The sequence below is a fragment of the Anabrus simplex genome, chromosome 1 (assembly GCF_040414725.1).
Source record: "Anabrus simplex isolate iqAnaSimp1 chromosome 1, ASM4041472v1, whole genome shotgun sequence".
Lineage (NCBI taxonomy): Eukaryota > Metazoa > Arthropoda > Insecta > Orthoptera > Tettigoniidae > Anabrus > Anabrus simplex.
In genome coordinates this window covers 583,198,658-583,215,294 of record NC_090265.1, presented here as the reverse complement: position 1 = coordinate 583,215,294, position 16,637 = coordinate 583,198,658, and the positions used below count along the sequence as shown (strand labels likewise).

The following is a 16,637-nucleotide window of genomic DNA, read 5'->3' as shown; positions in this document are numbered from 1 at the left end:
TCTAATTTATCAATTTCGACTTCGGCTGAAACAGAATGCATTTGATGGCAATTAAACAATTATTATTATTATCATACTCTGTTTATTAATGTCAAACTCCCTATACTGGCCGGGAATCGAATCCAGGACCTCCGGGTAAGAGGCAGGCACGTTGGCCCTGCACCAGGGGCTGATAATTACGTAATTTCACCTCTTGAAACAGCAATCATCACACAAGCACAGTTATCGAGATTTACTTTAATAATTCAAATAAATTCCATTATAATTAGTTTTTTGATAGTGGATTATTATCCTTTAATTTATTCAATCACAAGGCCAGTAGAAGCGAATTAAAAATATTTTCTTCATTCGTACGATACTGGCCTCAGCAACAGAGATTTTGTATTAGAGTGGAAATAAGCTGCATGCACCAATTTAACCACATACCAGGCCTCTTAATATTCTTAAATCTGTAGTACCGGGATTAGAACCCGTTCTACTGAGGTTGGCAGATTTACGCTCTGTAGGCTGACAATATGGAGGTGTTAGACAACATATCTGCTGAACGATTATGAACGATAACGAGTATGAACTACATGGTGAACCGAGTGGTTAAGTAACATCAATAAACATAAGGAAATGTAATGAAGATCATCACTCCTCAAAACATTTCCAGCAGTGTCAGAGAGCTTGCACCTATCAGGTCTGGAGATACATGCGAGCAATGGAAGTTTTTCATTGTTCTTTTTTACGCCCGGATACCCTTCTAGACGTCAACCCTTTGTCGAGGGATGTATTCAATTCTAGCATGTGTACCCGTACTTCACTACGCCATTCTACATTGTATACACATTTTTACGAAAATTACTGTACACGTAGTGAGTAATATTTTATTACACTGCCTGTCTCCTAGCGTTATCCGAGAAACACCACGGGGAGGTTCCGATACGTTGTTTCCGATGTAAGGTGCGCGTTGGCAATGTTTGACGATAATGGCAGGCAACGTGTCCTACTATCCTTCAAATTGATTTCTGGAGTTTCTACTATAACGGGAGACTCATTTGCCTACTGCCATTCACAATCGAGTTGGGGAGTTTTCATTATGGTGACAGGCCTCATTTCCTAATACCAGCAACAATTGAGGTGGAGAGTTTTGATTATAGCGAGAGACATACTTGTCTACTGCCAGTCAAAATCGGGATTGGGAGTTTTGATTATAATAGCAGGCCACTTTGCTTACTGCCGGTCACAATCTAGTTGTGGAATTTTGTTTAAATGGCGGGCACGCTAGCCTACTGACGAACACAATCGGTAGGGAAGTTTTGAATAAAGAATTGCAGTTTCCCTTGCATTCAGTTTTGCGTGTTTCTGTGGTAGTTGGTAGTGTATTGAGTGTGTGTGGTTAGTTGAGATTATCACAAACTTCCATTTCCTGAGGCAGAGGAATTAACCATAGGCGGTTAAAATCCTCACATGGCAAAGATCGAATCCGTGGCCCTCTGAACCGAACGCTGATCATTCAGCCAAGGGGCCTGACAGTGAAAATATTTTGATTACAATAAATAATTACAGACATATATATTTCTTCAAATTTCTGTGTTTATCATATCATTATTAGATTTGCAATATCTAAAGTAAAAAAAGAGATCGGACTTTATGTAAACAAGATATCTCGTAACGTAGAACCGAGGGTGTTACAGAAGCCTCTCTAACGGGACGAGCATGTTGAACAAGAAGCCATGTTTACTGCATGGGGTCACCGATAAGACATCAGGAACTCGTCAGATCATGCTGGAAGTAGCTGGAATCTCGAACGGTTGGATCCACCCCACTGTGGTTTGTGAACGCCACATTATTGTGGGTATCGTTGAAGAGTCGCCTCGGGACATCCTCGTGGCGTTGCTGGTGGTGGCCAATGGCAGCTTCGCAGCTTCTTCGCAGATTCCTGTTGCTGAATCGGAAGTAGTCACGGAATCGCTCCTTGGCCCTCCTGTAAAACACGGGAAGAACTGAAATTGTATATGCCTCTAAATGTCAAGATAAACAGACTGAATAGGAGGATATGATCACAGTGAGGAAGAGAGGGCTAATTCATTACTGATGACTTATCTGAAGATAGTGAAAAACAGTTACAAAGTCCTGGAGGTAAAACGTTGGAAAATAGCGAATATCTAAAGTAAAAAAAAAAAAGGTTTTATAGACAAGTATATTACTGTTGACGAATCATGGTTTAACTGCAGAAAATGAAGTAGATTCTGATATAAAATTAGCAAATACATAAGAAATATAGAGTGAAATTGCTTCTAAGTGCCAAAAAGTATTTTTAGTAAAACGATAAAAACAGTAAACTTGCTGTAGTGAAGAAAAAATTAAATTTATTTACCAGTGACAGCATTGCAAAACATGTGCATCGATATTATCCAAATTATTATAGCTTCAATCCAATAAACGAAAGAGGAAAATACATGTTTAAAAACGATAAAATGGAAATGATCTAAGTCCATCCAGTTATTTCCTGCTAATTGAACTAAGTGCCGGAGATGCTGAACATTAAACACTCAAAAACTCTTTGTAAAAACCCGTATTTTTCTCACCGATGAACTCAAGCATAATGCGAATATCTTTCGTTTTGTTTTCAGGTAATGGTTGCACTTTAAGTAAGCTGTGAAGTTGAGCCGATACAACATCATTTACTGTAATGGCTGCTTTTAACACACAGCATTTCTCCCATTCCACTTCGTCACTGAAGGTGTTTTTCTTGTACAGTACATAACCAAACTCGCAGGCACAGCACTTGAGGGCCTAGTACACAACTTTACTCTGTCAATATACTGTACATAGTTGTTGCTTTGTCAAAATCTAAAACCTTTTATTTCGTATCTAATATCTGGTATGGTCTGGTAGGTCTTAGTGTGGACATAACCTTCTTAACATAATTTAGTGTCTGTATTTTCGAACGTTTTGCACGTTTTCCAATGAGAGCAAAATCTCTCTCTGACGAAGAAAAGCTGTGGCCAGATAAAAGGAATTTGTGTTCAACGGTGTCGGTTATCCCTGAAGGTAGAAGCAAAATGTACAAGAACAGAAGCATTATTTTTTTATCTGTCGTGAACAGTTATCACTCCATACATAAATTTTTTTAGGACGGTGTCGGAAATTGCTGAAGGTACAAGAAAAAGTACATAAAAAAAGAAGCATCCTATTTTTTATCTCTCCTAAAAAGTTGTTCCTCCATACACAAAAATTCCTTTTGCATGTTGTGAGTAGGCCCATGTTTATGGATTGCAACAGACGTGATGCCACTACTAGCACTTGGATCAGACAGCACAGCAGGAGCTCTGGACATACAGGTTCGTCCATTTGGTGACGCTTATTACAACTACCAACAAAATAATTGGAAATTACGTCATATAGCACTGCATTGGTGCTGAAACATAGATCACTTCAAGGAGAAAAACTAAAAAATCCTACATTTTTGCACTTAGATAAATTAGCACTTCCACTCTACGAATACTGGGTGAGTGTCAGAGTTCATCCACGAGCGATTGATGCCAGCCGAGTGAGTATATACACACTTACGAACTTCCCGTCACGCACACGTCTCAGTATAATCCACTCACTTTATATTCTGAATTATGTTAAATAGTTATATTTACATTTTTCACTTAAATTAGGCTGACGAATCAATTATGTATAACTATCTAGAAAAATAATCAATCAATCAATCAATCAATCAATCAATCAATCAATCAATCAATCAATCAATCAATCAATCAATCAATCAATCAATCAATCAATCAATCAATCAATCAATCAATCAATCAATCAATCAATCAATCAATCAATCAATCAATCAATCAATCAATCAATCAATCAATCAATCAATCAATCAATCAATCAATCAATCAATCAATCAATCAATCAATCAATCAATCAATCAATCAATCAAGAAACTAATTGTAGTACATGAAATGCATGATCCGTACCGATTTAAACAATAGCGACAGTAATAATAAAAATCTTACTACATTTTTCTTCTTCTTGGTGTGTCTATCCATTTAGGATCGTGGCAGACATCATGGCAGCACATTCCTTTTATCTGTAACTAATTTCAAACTTGCACTGAACCATATTCTAAAGTTCTTACGCCACATGGAGAAGAAAATCCAAATAGAATATATCCTTTTGCATAAGAGTACACAGCCTTAATATTAGTTTTTCAAACAGTATTTAAATAATATTTTGAATCGGAATATCTATTATTTATTGTTTCAGTTCCTTCCTCATTTTATCATGATCACGACCCTGTTTAATTTCAGTGATAATTGACTTATTATTAATATTTTCTTTCTGTGTATATTACTATAAATTACTAAATATGTGTAAACGCTGGTTAAATTTAAGACATGGACGAATGTCCCTCACGTTGCGAGATGAAATAAATCATTTATCTTATCTATCTATCTATCTACCTATCTGTCTATCTATCTATCTATCTATCTATCTGTCTCTTTGTCTGTCTGTCTGTCTGTCTGTCTATCTATCTATCTATCTATCTATCTATCTATCTATCTATCTATCTATCTATCTATCTATCTATCTATCTATCTATCTATCTATCTATCCATCTATCCATCTATCACCGGTTAAACTCCAGTGCGATTTCTGCTAAGTGAACGCAACCTAATTTAAGCCGCGACAAGTTTACTCACCGACTCATCCTCCATGAGGCAAATAGCCATGGGGTTGTGCAAGTGGGCAGAAATGCTGCCCATACAAATACTGTGTAGATGATGTCGAAGTAGCCACTGTTGTGGTAGGTTTCTGCCACGGCCAGCTTCGCCAACCTGAAACATGCAATACATACTTTCTGTATACACAGTACATTAAGTTACCATAACATTTGATGTGATGTTATCCTAGACCTCTGTGATACTTATAGATCACAAAGCAAGTGGCCACGTGGTTTGGGTGAGGTAGTTTTCAGCTTGTATTCTGGAGATAGCGCTTTCGAACCCCGCTGTCGGCAGCTCTGGGGATGGTTTTTCATGGTTTCCCATTTTCACAACAGACAATCCTGGGGCTGTACCTTAATTAAGGCCACGGTAGCTTCCTTTGCACTATTAGCCCTTTCCAATCCAATCGACACCGTAAGACCTATCTGTGTCGGCGCGACGTAAAGCAATTTGTATAAAAAAAAGAGAAATATAGAAATATTAATCAAAATGAATAAATTCATTTGTAACCGACATCTCAACTTGGATCTGAGATCTCGATCGGTAATGGGCTCCGTATTTCCAACACTAATGTACGGGAAGAAAGTATGGACTTTGATCCAGACTGGATGTCTTCGAAATGTGGATCTACGTTAACTTTACCAATCTCGTGGACAGAAGAGTAAGGCATTCCTAGGTTATGGATAGACTAGGAAAGAGAACTGAACCGAGCTCGATAGCTGCAGTCGCTTAAGTGCGGCCAGTATCCAGTACTCGGGAGATAGTAGGTTCGAACCCCACTGTCGGTAGCCCTAAAAATGGTTCTCTGTGGTTTCCCATTTTCGCACCAGGCAAATGTTGGGGCTGTACCTTAATTAAGGCCACGGCCCCTTCCTTCCCACTCCTAGCCCTTCCCTATCCCATCGTCGCCATAAGACCTAAAGACGTAAAGTAACTAGAAAAAAAAGATAGAAAAGAACTGAGGCGCTCTTTTCCATCCGGAAACGGAAATTTAAGTATTTCAGGGACGTGATGCGGGGCAATAAGAACAGGCTCTTACAACTAGTAATGCAGGGAAAGATACAAGGGCCAATAGAGATCTAAGATAACGTAAGGGTGTATCTGCCCGAAGGCAGGTCCGAACGACCGCAGAGGTGTGCCTGAGCCGGAGTTTACGTACGGTAGGGTGGCCAGTTCCTTTCCGCTCCTTCATTCCCTTACCCGCTACCAACAGCGCGTTGCAACCCATCCAAATCTTGTCCACGCCCAGTGTTGCTTAACTTCGGAGATCTCACGGGATTCGGTGTTTCAACACGGCTACGGCCGTTGGCAATTGAGGTCTAGCTAAGAAAAAATTCCTGGATGATGAATCTTAGGGACTGGTACGGTATGCATACGGTTTCAATTTTCCGCATTGCAACCTCGAAAGCAAAGATTTCCATGATGATCACCAATCTTCGCTGACGATGGCACACGGAAAAGAAGAAGAAGAAGAAGAAGAAATAATTAAGTTGTGTGTGAACTTGTGTATGATGATGCTGGATTTATAATGTTAAACTAGTACTATTTATTTTAATAGTTTCTTTCGATCGAATTGCTTGTTGTACTCTTGTTGTAGATGTTGTTGTCGGGTAATTATGTTTTTACTTTATTATCACACTGCGGTCAGTGGTCATAGTCACCGGGATATTTCCCGATTGCAACATATTTGTTAAAATATAATAAGTAGAACCGCAATCGATAATAAAGAGGTGAGGGATTTATGTCAACTAGAACAGGAAATAGATCATATTTTTGGTGTCTAAATTATGAAAAGTCGTAGAAAATGCGGTTACTAATAGTTTTAATAAGCTATTTTTCCGGGTTTTAGGGATTCAGTGACCTTCAAAATATACCCATAAACAGGGTAATATTACAGTATCTTCTCCCGAGACCTTTAAAACAAAAATAGGTATCCTTTACTTTTTGAATTTTTCTTTATAAGTTTGTAATGAATTTAGGCCATAATTCTCTCGGAAAAGAGGCTTGATAACAAGGAATATATAAAGAAACTATTAAAATCAACCCACGTAGCACAGTCAATTAGTCGCTGTTTGCAAGACCACGGTTCGGTACGTGCTTAAATGTGAAAATGAAGGAATTCCTAGACTCCACAAACCATATATCATGGAGGTCGGAAGAGAACGACAGTTGGTTTAGAGAGGTCAGGTAAGAGAGATGAAAGTGAGAAGCCTGGCACAAATGTCTGTAATTAATGCCTATTCATGCTCTCCAATTTAAATTCCCTAGTGTTTTCTTGTTAATGTACTCGATTATCATTATCACTAGCACTGTAGGCCTTACTGATGGGAATCATGTATGCCTACCTTATTTTTAACAAACCATCAAAACCTGGCGACTTTGCCGTGTGGTTAGAGGTGCGCGGCTGTGAACTTGCATCTGGGAGATTGTGGGTTCGAATCCCACTGTCGGCAGCCCTGAAGATTGTTTTCCGTGGTTTCCCATTTTCACACCCGGCAAATGCTGGGGCTGTACCTTAATTAAGGCCACGGCTGCTTCCTTACAAATCCTGGGCCTTTCCTATCCCATCGTCGCCATAAAACCTATCTGTGTCGGTGCGACGTAAAACAAATAGCAAAGAAACAATCAAGGAATGACTTACGGTATATGTCTTCTACTAAACGATGGCACACCGAGCAAGTGACAGCGTGGTATGGATACTGTAGCTGTCAATTTGTATTTGGAATATAGCGGGTTCGAAGCCCTTCGGCCGCAGTCCTGAAGATGGTTTTCTGTTGTTTCCCATTTTCACACCAAGCGACTGCAGGCTGAGGCTGTGCCTTAGACAAGGCCATAGTCGATTCCTTCCCACTCCTAACCGTTTCTGTCCCATTGTCGTCATAAGGCCTATCTATGTCAGTGCGACGTTGAGCAAATTAAAAAAAAACAGATGACATTTCTTTGTCCTCGATATAACTGCTCATCAAGAGGAACAGTAGTTGACGCTGTAATGTGAGACGACTAATTTATGGCCATGTTTATCTTCCTACTGAAATGCGCGCGTTAATTAGATTGTAAGCCAGTATTATTTGCGAGAGGGAGGAGTTGGCTTACTATCCACAAATAGGTTTCTCACTCGTGACTTAATCAACAGCATGTCTTTCTAAATGATAGCGAAACCAGCTCATGTACACATTCTCCTTGAGCACTGAAATCACCCTGGGATATTGATATTGACTCTCTCAAGGGTGTATTGTATTACTGTACATCATGGACTAAGGTACAGATGGCACCAAACCTTATAGCTTATAAAACGTTAGTACGAAGAGCAGTACACCAAGACAAATTTATAATGTCGTCGCTCTCTCTTCGAGTTTCATAAACTGGCACGGATTACATTTGTAAACAATGGGAAGCAAATGATAAGAGGCTGTCCAGCTGAGGCAGTATAGGCGTGCCAGTTTCACCCAGAAGGATATGGACTCGATACTCGTTGCGAAGTTGAAATTGTTGAAACTAGATTTCGACTCACGAAAAGCACATGGACTTTAGATTCACTCAGCTTACATGAAAAATACCTGCTAGGATATTATTTAATTGTTTTTACAAGTTGCTTTACGTCACACCGGCACAGAGAGGTCTTACAGCGTCGGTGGGATAGGAAAGGTCTAAGAGTGGGAGGGAAAAGACCGTGGCCTTACTTAAAGTACATCCCTAGCATCTACCTAGTGTGAAAATGGGAAACCACGGATTACCATATTCAGGGCTGTCGGCAGTGGGTTTCGAACCCACTATCTCCCGAATGCAAGCTGACAACTGCGCCCCCGAACCGCAAGGCCAACTCGCTCGGTCCTGGTTAATTTCTGGGGACAATAATGGCCCACATAATGCCCAGGACACGAATAGAGGCTACCTTTAATATCCATTCCAGCAAGGGCGTTCATAGCCTGTACGGAGATGGCTTGGCTTTTATGCTTATATTCCGAAGCAAATAATAATTTTAATATTTTAAAATCAGTAACATACTTCACTCGTTGCGTATTGTTCCTTAAGGTTAAATCTGCAGAACATACGTTGTAATTATTCATGTTGTTCTGTGTTGAACCTAATCACTTAGTTTTAATAAAGTCTGTAAGAAAACGAAATCATTGTAGTTCTCTAGGTTACCTTTTATACATTAGTTTTTATTCGAAATAATGTTATATAGAAAATGCTAACAAATACATTACCTGTCTAACAGAATTTCAACATTAACCACTGTGAACAGAAAAAGGTGAGTAACAAAATAGTTGAAGTGCATTGATAATTAGAGGTTTTTTTATCTATTTGCTTTACGTCGCACCGACACAGATAGGTATTATGGCGACAATGGGATAGGAAAGGCCTAGGAATGGGAAGGAAGCGGCCGTGGCCTTAATTAGGGTACAGCACCAGCATTTGCCTGGTGTGAAAATGGCACCACGGAAAACCATCTTCAGGGCTGCCGAACCCACTATCTCCCGGATGCAAGCTCACAGCCGCGCACCTCTAACCGCACGGCCAACTCGCCCCGTAGAGCGATTTTTCAAGTATAGTGTCTGCTGATAATATTCCTGTTGCATCAGTTACAGAACATGTTATAAGAATATTGGGCAAAATTTCAAGAATGATTTCCTCATATGGAAAAATAGAATAGCTTATTACACAAACTTAGACTCGGAGCTGCTTACGCGCTGTTCGGGTCACGTAGATGTCAGCTTGTATTGGGAGATAGTGGGTTCGAATCCCACTGTCACCAGCCCTGAAGATGGTTTTCCATGGTTTCTTATTTCCACACAAAGCAAATGCTGTGGTTGTACCTTTATTAAGGCCACGACCGCTTCCTTCCCACTCCTGGCCCTTTCCTAATCCCGTCGTAGCCATAAGGGTCAACAACACGGATAAGACAGTGCTAATGTGAGAGTTGGAAATAGAGTTGAAGAATATGGGAAGGTGATGGGTAAAATTGCCGAAGATATCGAATCTAATAGGAATGAGGAGCATTTACCGGACTTTTGTGCTAGTATGGGATTAGCATACATTCTTCAAGCATAAGGATATTCACTGCTGCACATGGAAGGGTAGGGGCACCAGATACATGATAGACTATACTTTAACCGATTTTAAATTCAGGAAATCTGTTGTACATGCATATGATAAGTGAAAAGTTCCAAACAATAGACAGTAAGCAGGTTCAGGATACAGAAAGAGAATGGGTGGCATACAGTGGTGCTATAGAAACAGAGAGGAAATGGCTAGAAAAAATTGTGTGTAAATATGTGAAAAAAACGAACATCTTTGTGGAATAATAGAGTGACAGCTACTTGTAAAGGTAAAAATAAGGCGTATCAGAAATGGCTACAAACGAGGGCTTGTGCAGACAGGGAATTTTACGTAGATGAAAGAAACAGAGCGAAACAAATAACAGTTGATTTCAAGATGAAGTCGTGGAAAGAGTTTGGTAATAACCTGGAAATATTGGGTCAAGCAGATGGGAAATTTTTCTGGACAATAAAAAATACTCTTAGAAGAGGAAGGGAAAATGAGACGACTAGTGTTTAGGGTAAAACAGATCAACTGCTAATAGACCCCATGGAGTTACTGTACAGGTGGAAGGAATATTTTGAAAATGTTCTCAACGTATAAGGAACTATTCATGGTGACGTTGTGAACGACCGAGCTCATGCGGAGGAGGACAAAGATGGTAAAATTGCGCTGAAGGAAGTGGAAAGTAGGATTAATAAACTCCATTTTCATAAAGCAGCCGGAATAGATTAAATTCGACCTGGAATGGTGAAATATATTGGGAATGCAGGGATGAAATGCCTTCATATATTAATAAGATACGCATGAACATTAGCAAGTTACTTTCTGATTGGACGAAAGCAGTAATAGCAAGGGAACAGATATGATTGCAACAACCACCGAGGTAGACCATTGATCAATATACCAGGCAAGGTGTTCACTGGCATCTTGGAATGGTGAGTGCGATCAGTGGTTGGGGGTAAGTGTGGTTTCAGAATCAGATATTCAGTATGAGCCAGGTAAATGAAAAGTGCTAAGAGAGGAATAGACAGTCCTATTTACATTTCGTGGATCTAGAGATGGCATATGACAGATTACCAAGGGAATATATGTTAGCCGTTGGGGAGAATTAAGGGTAGATTATTAAATGGAATCAAAAGCATTCATGTCGACAATTGGAGTGCAGTGATGGTAGAATGAGTTCTATGTCTACAGCGGGTAGACAAGGCTGTAATCGTTGTCCTTTGTTGTTCATAGTTTACAGGGATCATCCACTGAAGCGTGTAAAGTGGCAAGGAGGGATTCAGTTAAGTGGAACTGTAGTAAGCAGTTTTGCCTATGCCGACGGCTTTGTCTTAATGGCAGATTATTCTGAAAGCCTGCAGTCTGACTTCTTTCAACTTAAAAATTGGTGCAAGGAGTATGATATGAAAATCAGTCTTTCCAAGACTAAAGCGTTGTCATTAGGTAAGAAATCTACGAGAATTGAATTTCAGGTGCAGAATACAAAGCTGGAGCAGATAGACCACTTCAAATATTTAGGATATGTATTCTCGCAGGATGGTTCTATTTTAAGTGAGACTAAATAGCAGTGCAGCAAAGCTAATGCAGTGAGCTCTCATTTGCAATCAACAGTATTCTGTAAGAAGGAAGCGTACGGACGAAACTAGTGTATCCTTACACCAGTCTGTTTTCAGACCAACTTTGCTTTACGGAAGTGAAATCTGGGTGGACTCAGGATATCTTATTCATAAGTTAGAAGTAACAGACATGAAAGTAGTGAGAATGATCGCTGGTACAAATAGGTGGGGTAAATAGCAGAAGGGTACTCGCAATGGGGAGCTAGAGGGTTAGGAATGAACTCGATGGACGAAGCAGTACGCATAAACCGGCTTCGGTGGTGGGATCGTGTGAGGCGAATGGAGGGGGATGGGTTACCTAGGGGAATAATGAGCTCTGTTATGGATTGAAATAGAAGTAGAGGTAGACCAAGATGACGGTGATTAAACTCAGTTTCTAACGATTTAATTATAACTGGTAAAAAACTAAACGAGACCACAAAAATAGTTACAAATAGAGGAATGTGGCGGCGGTTGGTAAATTCGCAGAGGCTTGCAGACTGAACTCTGAAAGGCGTGACAGTCTATACTTAAGCATTATTTATTTATTTATTTATTTATTTATTTATTTATTTATTTATTTATTTATTTATTTATTTATTTTCCCGAATGCAAGATAACAACTCCACCGTCCTAACCGCTCGGCCACCTGGCTCGGTATTATTATTAGTATTATTATTAATGTCTGTAAGTATATAACTGAATTACTGTATTTAGAAAGCAATGTGTGCACTAATTTTCTATATTATGTGTTGTTTATTAGGTGATATGTTGGTACATAGTAGATAGTACTGTAAAGTGAGAGTTAAATTCAGTATAATTGCTCATGTATTTTGCTGGTTAATGATAAATTTAAACTTCGTGTGGCTATATGTAGCCCTTGTAAGGCAGACCCTCCGATGAAGATGGGCGGCATCTGCCATGTGTAGGTAGCTGCGTGTTATTTTGGTGGAAGATAGTGTTATGTGTGGTGTGTGAGTTGCAGGGATGTTAGGGACAGCAAAAACACCCAGCCTCGAGCCATTGGAATTAAACAAAGAAGGTTAAAATCTCCGACTCGACCGGGAAACGAACCCGGGACCCTCTGAACCGAAGGCCAGTACGCTATCATTCAGCCAACAAGTCGGACCTGGTTAATGGCAAGACAGGGACAAGTGTTCCTAACTTTGCCATTAAAATAATATACCTATTTCCCTGTTCCTTTTCTTTCCTCTGGATGCACAAGGCAATTGTTATAAAGTTGTAAATCGTTTGCTGGAAAGAAAATGCTATCTGAATCTGTATTTCGTCTGTGAGGGACATTTATCAGTTACCAGTGGACCATACTACTGTACTAGTTTATTCGAGATGACAATTTATATAACTTTTGGGGTTGGTGACAAATAGCCTAATGGATGTGATATTCAATATTACAAAGTTAACTTGATATCCTTCCCGTTACAAAGGAACTTTGTAGTCTAACATTCAGACAAGGGTGAGTCATTCAACTACAAGGAACTTCGCTTATCCATTTCGTTATAATATTTTTCTGTTTCCATTATCCGTCTTACACACACACTCTCTCAATGTTTCTCGTGAGCTTTTATACTACTACTAGGGACAAAGTGATTTACGGGAAGATTAATGCACTGCAGTCTCCAAATGTTTACACAAGGAAAGTTATAAGTGAGATACATTAGGTCTATGTGAAACATTTACCGTTGTACGTATTGAGTTTTCGTGTTTAATATAATCCAATAAGTTATTTCGTGCAGAAAGAAAAACAACAAGCATGCAACTTACATTTTAAATCTCGCTTTGTTTTTCCGTCAGCTAAAATGTTCTGCTGATTCTCATCACATTGGTAGGAATGATTAAATTGTGAAGCATACTCTCTGGTTCTTTATGACGAAAATGGGTGAGTTATTTACTCACGTTTCCAAATCCCAGGACATTCGCATTCGCAACCATCGAGTTAGTAATCAGAAAGTGTAACTGAATTTTGTTTGGCTTTGAGGAAAAATAACTACAGTGAAAGCAATTTCAAGTAAATTTACCTTTCTTCCATGCCCAACAAAGGATCAGGTATCTTACATAGTGCGCTTGAATCCGAACAATATTGTGAACATGACATCTGATGCTTTTAGACCGATAGGTAACGTCCTTATTCGTAGTGAAATAGTCTTCTTACACTCAACAACTACATTAAAATTATAAAATTATTTAATAGAAATATATAGCCTAATAAAAATAATAATAGGAAAAATTACAACAAACCATCATCATCATCATCATCATCATCATCATCATCTGTTTACCCTCCAGGTTCGGTTTTTCCCTCGGACTTAGCGAGGGATCCCACCTCTACCGCCTCAAGGGCAGTGTCCTGGAGCTTCAGACTCTTGGTCGGGGGATACAACTGGGGAGTATGACCAGTACCTCGCCCAGGCGGCCTCACCTGCTATGCTGAACAGGGGCCTTGCAGGGGGATGGGAAGATTGGAAGGGATAGGCAAGGAAGAGGGAAGGAAGCGGCCGTGGCCTTAAGTTAGGTACCATCCCGGCATTCGCCTGGAGGAGAAGTGGGAAACCACGGAAAACCACTTCCAGGATGGCTGAGGTGGGAATCGAACCCACCTCTACTCAGTTGACCTCCCGAGGCTGAGTGGACCCCGTTCCAGCCCTCGTACCACTTTTCAAATTTCGTGGCAGAGCCGGGAATCGAACCCGGGCCTCCGGGGGTGGCAGCTAATCACGCTAACCACTACACCACAGAGGCGGACTTACAACAAACCATGAAAAAATAAAATAATATACTAGAGGACCCATGCCGCTCCGCAGCATTCGTTATAAGTAGGTTAGAAATTGCTCCATGCGCTGCACGCGTACTTTTTGAATATCTTGTATAACCAGTTAATTATGTGTCAAGTGAATTTCTGTAATTTCTTTATTATGAAGCTGATCGATATTTCGCCGACTATTAGAGTTATTGTGTTTTTAATTAAATTTTTAGTTATAGATTATATTTCATTTCGCGTGGAAGTTTGTACTTGCCCTTGGAAGTAGTTGATCCCCTCAAATAGATAATACAACTAACTGATACATACTGTACATACATAATACATAATCTCGGTTATATTGGAATTTTCTTTTTTACCCATTTTCACCCCCTCCCCCATGCTTCTGGAGATTTAAACGGTATTCGTACTGTCAATATTTATCGCAGCGACCCCGAAAAGTATGGATTCGACACTTTGGTCGTTTTCGAAGATTTTTACATGTCACTCCTTCCCAACCTCCAACCGCAAGGGTGCTAGGGGTGTCTTAGCCTCACATTATTTTTCTTAAGTCGTATGTACACCAAGTTTGGTTGAGAGTTATGCTGGAACATACGCACAAACTGTACATACCTAATCGTGGTCATTTTGGGCATTTTCTTTTAAAATCCTTTCTCATCTCCCAAGGCGATGGTGGCTGAACTTGGATTTACATGCCATCCGGCGTGTGACTATCCGTCTCAGCGACCGCGTAACCTGTGGATTCAACACTAATATATGTGGTTTCGATTATTTTTATATGCCACTTCCTCCCCACTTTTCAGACAGTAGGTAATGTGTGTACCAGACCAAACCCCATCGCACTACAGCCCTTGAAGGGCCTAGGCGTACCAAGCGACCGCTGCTCAGCCCGAAGACCTGCAGATTACGAGGTGTCGTGTGGTCAGCACGACGAATCCTCTCGGCCGTTATTCTTGGCTTTCTAGACCGGGGCCGCCATCTCACCGTCAGATAGCTCCTCAATTCTAGACTGAGTGGACCTCGAACCAGCCCTCAGGTCTAGGTAAAAATCCCTGACCTGGTCGGGAATCGAACCCGGGGCCTCCGGGTAAGAGGCAGGCACGCTACCCGTACACCACGGGGCCGGCAATATGTGTACCAAGTTTGACTGAAACAGTTGCCGTCAATTTTAATCATTTAGCTCCGCCGATATCTTTACATAAAGCTACTGCTCCTTAACTGCGTGCAACCTGCTAAATAGATAATGTATTGCGGGCTAGGGCAAGCTTTCATCTGCAATTATTGGAGTGGTGATTTAATTATTTTATTTAAGGATTACGTTACGTTTACTGAACTTATAGACCTATCAATGCTTGATGATTCACCGGCAGATGATTTCGGAGAGAATAAAATAAAAATGATTCAAATCGGGCCAAGAGAAAGACCGTAAGAACTGAACAAAGCTTATAATAGACCTTTATACTATATAGATTATTAATAGCAAATTTGGTGATAGTCTTCTCCTTCTTCGTCGTCGTCGTCGTTTAGGCTTAGTGAGGACCACGGGGCTCGTATCTACTCTTGAGTAAAGTTGTTGCTTTCTTCTTATTCTTCTTCCAATACTCCTTCATTTGCTGACTATGATAGTAATAATAGGAAAATTTTTACTTTTAAATTGTTCAACATGGCAATGTAAATGAAGTTAACAGCTGTTATAAAATAGCAATAATAAAAGAAGAGGTTGCAGTGTAAACCTATAAACAGAAAATATTTATAATTATTAGGAAATATGTTCATCCATGCACTCATGAACACTTCAGTTATCATACAAGTCAGTTGGAAGTTGGAAGCACTCAGCAAGTGATTTCGGCAATCCATCTTAAAATTCTTACGAGAATGTTGGAGTAACGTAGCTGTAGAGAGAGAGAAACCAGGTCGTGTATCGTGGTTAATATACGAGGAGATGTAATTAAAACTTGAAAGAAGTCAAGTCGGCAAACCTAAATTTAGAACTCTGTGCAGAAGGGACAGCCGGCCCCGTGATGTAGAGGTAGCTTCAATTTCTGGCCAAGTCATTGATGTTTACTTGGATCTTAGGGCTGGTTAGACGACCATTCAGCCTACGTGATTAAAATTGAGGATCTACCTAACAGTGAGTTAGCAGCCCCGATCTGGAAAGCCGAATATACCGGACGAGAGGACTCGTCGTGCCGACAACACGGCACCTCGAAATCCGCAGGCCTTCGGGCTGAGCAGAACGGAGTTTATGCAGAAGGAACAGCATGTGAAGACTGCAACGGTTGTGAACACTAAGCCTTAACAACTTCCTATATTGAGATGGCATGTGAGAATTATATCGCAGATTAAAATATAAATCTACAAGTGTTCAAACTCCTTTTGAGCATTTTATTACTGTCCTGATAGATGTTAGTAAGCGCAGTGTCGCAGTAGTCTAGAGCAAGTAATATTGGGACTTCTATCAGTTATATTTTAAGACGTTTTAAAAATATATTAGAGTAGCATTTG

At 40.1% G+C, this 16,637-nt stretch overlaps 1 pseudogene; it reads right to left on the bottom strand.

Moving 5' to 3' along the window:
- Nucleotides 1-1,749: 1,749 nt before the first annotated feature.
- LOC137501836 (prolactin-releasing peptide receptor-like) overlaps nt 1,750-16,637 on the bottom strand; it is a 698,893-nt pseudogene continuing 684,005 nt past the window's right edge.